Raw genomic sequence first — 6000 nt, forward strand, 5'->3', positions numbered from 1 at the left:
ATCTTTTTGTGCATTATTTAGCTTAATAAAAAGCAGAATGAATGGCCAACAGCTAGACAGGTTTTCCAGGTGCAGAGGACACTTGGAAGGAAATAGGTGGAGATGCCAAGAGAAAGAGGAAACAAGATGGGCAGTAGAAAGTAAAGGTAACCAAGCCACATAAAATAACATAGATTAAAAGATATGGGTTTATTTAAGTTATTAGAGCTACTGAGAAACAAACCTAAGCTATCAACCAAGCTTTCATAACTAATAAAAGTCTCCATGTCATTATCGGGCAGCAGACTGTCCAACAAAAAAGTCCAATTATAGGTTATGATTGCAGATTTCACAGATTCAATTCAGGTTTTACATGGGTATTGGAATCCAAACTCTAGTCTTTAACCTTGTGTAGCAAGAACTTTATCTACTGGGCTATGTCCCCAGCCCCGGTGTTCCCCTTTCTGCATCTCATACTTTAGATATCTGATTCGAAAGAGCATCAAAGCATTTGCTTATTTTTCCAATATAAAACAACAAAAGCAGTTTTAAGCCATCCAACTTAGTAATGGATAGCTTTGTGGCAGAATACCTGCTTAATATACATGGGGCCTGGAGCTTCTTCCCAGCCCAGAGGGTGTAAAAAGCACATGATGTGGGAGGGTCTTCTGTCTATGTGTTACTTTCATTGGATAATAAAGAAACTGCCTTGGCCTTTTGATAGGACAGCAGCTTAGATAGGCAGAGTAGACCTAACAGAATGCTGGGAGGAAGAAAGCAGAGTCAGGCAGATGCCATGATTCTCTGACCTGAGAAGGATGTAGGTTAGGATCTTTCCCGGTAAGCCACCACCTCATGGTGCTACACGGATTATTAGAAATGGGTTAACCAAGATGTGAGAATTAGCCAGTAAGAGGCTAGAGCTAATGGGCCAGGCAGTGTTTAAATGAATACAATTTGTGTGTTGTTATTTTGGGTGTAAAGCTAGCCATGCGGGAGCCGGGTGGGACAAAAAGCAGGCTTGCTTGTCTCATCACCACAAGCACATAACTTAGGTCTGTGTGAAAATCAAGTCTACCATGGGCTCCACTCTTTGTTCACAGCACTTTCCTTTAGACTTAAGGCTTAGAGTTAAAATACCAAGCTGAAAACTTTATTGAGTTTGTTTCCCTCTCTGTGTTTGTGGTACTTATATTATTTATTTGTAAGCCATTTTGGTTCATTCATCTTTTGACAGACCACATTATTTATTCTTTGTCTTACAATATATAATTTGTATCTGTCGTATATTGGTCTGGTTAGTTTTGCAAACTATTTTTTACTTTCATCAAATTTGCCCATTTTCTAAATCATTATTGCTTTCCTGTATCCACACTTATTATTTTTATTCTTATGGTTTCTTTGGGCACATTTGCTTTTCTGACTTTCAAAATCAACCCAATTCATGCATTTTATTTATATTTAGTTATTAAGTGTTTAGAACTATGTATTTCCTTGTAATCACTAAATGTCGTATGATTTCTAATATTTTCATTACCTTTTTTGCTTTTTTCTTTGTTTGTTTTGTTTTGTTTCTAACCCAAGTGTTGTTGATAGATTTTCAATTTCTAGTTGGAAGGAATGTATGAGGTTTATATTTGTTTTTATTCCAGCTTGATGGCACTGTGCTAAGAGAGGTGTTTGGAATCTTTTCAAATGGTATAGGACTTACTGATGTTTTCTTTGTGATCTAATGTTTGTGCGGTGGGGAAGAAATGTCTCAAATGGGTTCTAAAGTTCAATGTGTCCAGTTATCATGTTACTTGCTATTTCTGTGTCCTTACTGTGTCTGATACTTGATCTGCTTTGTGCTGAAAGACTTCTACTAGCCTGTGTTTTCATCTGTATCTCCTTGGAACTGTAGCTATTACTTTTAAAGGATAGTTAGGGAGAGGGATGTGAATCAGTGATAGAGCTCTTGCTTAGATTGCATTAAGGACCCAAGTTCTATGCCCAGCAAAAATAAGACAATGATGGTTATTCGATGGCAGAGATTATTATCACTATTACATTTACAATGTAGAATGGTTTTCATGGCTCAGCAGTTAAGAACACATACTGCTCTTACAGAGAACTCGAGCTTAGTTCCCTGCACTCATAGCCAGTGCCAGTGACTAAAAACTGCCTGTAACTCCAACTCTATGGGAATTATTTACTCTTTTAAGAGTCAAGATATATGATTATTTCCCATTTTCCAAACAATGTAATAATATGAAATTTCTTTTATCTTACAATATAAAGGATGGAACCCAAGACCTTGAACATGCTGGGCAACATTATCCCCCTGAGATGAAGCTTTAGTCCTTAAAACTCCATTTAAAGTGACTACATATGAAACATAGAAAAATGTATATCAATATGCATAGTCATATTTATAAAAGACTTTTATTCTCTTCAGATGTATGTGTTCTTTTGAAAAATTAAAATAATGGTATAAACACTGCTACAATAGTATTGCATTATGAGGCTAGTTACCTCATTGTGCTTTCTGGTTGGATTTGAGGCCAACTGCATGGGGAGGGGTGGATTTCTTGTCTGACACTATAATCCTGGTCAAAATCTCATGAATTGAGAGGTCATAGGGCCTAGTGTAGAACTCTCTGTTGTTCTTTTGCTCAGTTGTTGTCTTACTTTTCTACAGCTGTTATGGGATACAATGACCAATGCAGCCTGTAGAAGAAAGAGTTTATTGGGGATTTCTTATAGCTTCAGCGGTTAAAGTCCATCACCATCATGATAGGGAACATGGCATCAGGCAGTCAGATAAGTGCTGGAACAGTAACTGAAAACTTGCATCCTGATGTACAGTAGGAGGTAGAACAAGGCATTGGTTTTGAAACTTCAAAGCTCACCCCCAAAGACAAACTTCCTCCAACAAGGAGGTAACCTCCTAATCCTTCCCAAAAAGTTCTACCAATTGGGACCAAGCATTTAAATACATAACCCTATGGAGGGCGTTCTCATTCACACCACCACAATGGCTATGTTATCAAACTGTCTTCTAAAAATGTATTTTTTTACTATAGGTCAGAGAAGCTTCTTTTGCAGCAGGCAGCAGTTAATACAGAGAGGTCTAATTAGATAAAATGCTGAGAAAAAGAGGCTGAGTTCTCAGCTCTAAATAGCGCATCTGTATCAACCTCTCCACTCCCAAGGCTCAGAGAACACTACGGAAGAGGAGATGGAAATAATGTAAAAGTCTGAGGATGGGGAAAGCGCTAGAAAATGCTGTATTCTGGACATGGCACAGCTATCAAATTTATGAAATCAGCAGCTGTGGTTACCTTCACCAGACCTACACAAGTTAAAGACAACCATCCTGCAGGGATGAGGGAGATGCTGTCCAGGCTCCACTCCTTACTGAGGAGCTATTTGCCATTGATAGAGATTTGGGTTCTTTTTATTCCTTTCAGTGCATGCCTCCAATGACATCTGACTTCCCACTATACTCCAACTTCTATGGGCAACTACTGCCTTCCGAAAGCACCACGCTGGGGACAAGGAACAAAGATATTAAATATATGAGCCTTTGGAGAATATCCTAAAGTTAAACTATGGTACAATCTCATACATATTTTTGTTACTGGGGCTTATTTTCTTATACTGGTCCACATGGTTCTCTCTAAGGAGAAAAATACTATAATCTTTCCCTTGAAATAGTACCAAAGTCTCTATGTGTGCTCAACACTCTTCTATACAGTAGCCCAATATTTTCATAGACTCTTCTCCTTCTAGTTTATCTATTGTGCTGATTAGTCTTATTGTCAGACTGACACAGCAAGGGTCATCGCGGAAGAGGGAATCTCAACTAAGAAAATTCCTCTATCACAGAGTGGCCTGTGGCAAGCCTGTGGAACATTTTCTTGATTAGTTATTGATGTAGTAGTGTTGCACCCCTTTATGGGTGGCACTAACCCTGTGACTCTGCATTGTATAAGAAAGGAAACTGAGCAAGCCATGGAAAGGGGTTCAGTTAGCAACATTCTTCCATTGTTTCTATTTCAGTTCCTGCCTCTAGGTTTCTGCCTTGAGGTTTTACCTTGACTTCCCTTCCTGAAGGACTGAGATTAGGACATAGAAGCCAAATAAATCCCCTCTTTCCCAAGTTGTTTTTGGACAGTGTTTTATCATAGCAATTGAAAATAAACTAAAACATCCATGATACCTAATACAATATAGAGGCTATATAAATAACTGCTATACCCTCCCACTGTTCAATGATACAATAGGGTAACTATTGCTAACAAAACTGTATGTTTCACATAGGCTGACAAAAGATTCTGAATGTTCACAACACGAAGGAATGATAAATGTCTTTGTTGTGAACATGCTCAATATGGGAAATAACCAGGCCAGCTTAAAGATAACAATTATATTTTTAATGGTTACAATGGGAAACTCATGGCACAAGAATGGGGAGTCTGACTTCCTCAGTGTCCAGTGGGAATTGCGCGGAGAGTGCTCAGTTTTCTTCCTGGGTTCCAGGTAGCCAATTAGGCGTGATTGGTTAATAGAGCTTCCCCATCATGTCTTAGGTGGTAAATATGCCAATTACCTGTTATTATTATTATACATTAGATATGTATATTGAAATACCATGTGATAGTTCCTGAACATATTCAATTATTATCTTCTAGTTAAAAAATACATTTAAGAACAGTTATACTTAAGAATTTAGGTGATAATGGAAAGGAATAAAGTCTATCCATGTTTAGTGTAGATGCCAATTTTTAAAAAATTTCTGATTTGATTTGGGTACAGAGGGCAGATTGTTGGTTATTTAATCAACAATTCTAATTAATCTCTTGTGTTCACAGGGCACTACTTTTCTTTCTTGGGCTGGTTGGCTTTCCTTCATGATGGATTATTTTCTCATGAGTCTATTAGTGTTTATGGCAATCCCACGTATGGCAACTCAACGAAGCTGCAACTATGCGATCAACTCCTGCTTATCTGAAGTGTTTTCTCTACTATGCCCACACAAGCTGCCTACTGTCTTGTCACAACCATATTCTACACATAGGCTTATTTCTTCTATGTTGACCATATTTAAAAACAGTTCTAATATGCAAGACGGTCATAAGAAGGACTACATTGCCTAAAAATCTAGGCCATAAGACTGCCACACACAATCACCTATTACCCTGCATGTTCATACCCACCATCTCTTTATGGTCTATTGTTATATCCACCTTTGTGAATATCTCCTACATACTGTCTGTTCTCTCATATGAACAAAAATTTATTGATCCAATGGTTATATTTAAATCAATATTTATTGAATAACCATTCTGATGTATCAGGACCTTTTTCAAACATTGTAATAAATAAGTGGCTAGGGTTCTTGCCCTGGTTCAGGGAGCATTGCCAGGTGAGTACTCCATTAAGTAGAGTGACACTTCTAGATACCTCAAATCCAAGATTCTCAGGCGTTCATAGTTTAGAAATTGTAACTTCTTCCATTCTTTTCATTCCAGAGCACACATCTTCCTATTCTGTCTCCCTGATACATCCACCATCAAGCGTCTTTTAATATGGCATATAATTCATCCCTGACAGAAAATTAAAGTGAACTATTTGGAGAGTTATAAGGCACCCCCTGAAGTAACCAAAGATATATTGCGGCATGCCAAGACCAGTGCTAGGCAACATTGTTATTGATGTTCAAAGAGTGTGTTACACACCCACATAGGGAAAAAAAGCACAGGGGAGGCCAACAGCTCTAACATTTCTGAACAAGCTTCAACTGGCCCAGAAGAAAAGAAAAATTAGCCCAGGAGGAGATTTTCTTTTGAGGAATGAAATCATCCTACAAGCTGGGTCCTTTGTACAAGATGCAACAGGAGAAAGTGCCTTTGATGGATATTCTATGCAAACTTCCTTTTCTCCTCTAGGGCAAATTTGCCTGTAAGTTTCTCTCTACCTAAGTGCTCTCATCAATACTCTGTTCTTTTCTCCTCGGGTCCTAAAAACCAACCACTC

The sequence above is a fragment of the Microtus pennsylvanicus genome, chromosome X (genome assembly GCF_037038515.1).
Source record: "Microtus pennsylvanicus isolate mMicPen1 chromosome X, mMicPen1.hap1, whole genome shotgun sequence".
Classification (NCBI taxonomy): domain Eukaryota; kingdom Metazoa; phylum Chordata; class Mammalia; order Rodentia; family Cricetidae; genus Microtus; species Microtus pennsylvanicus.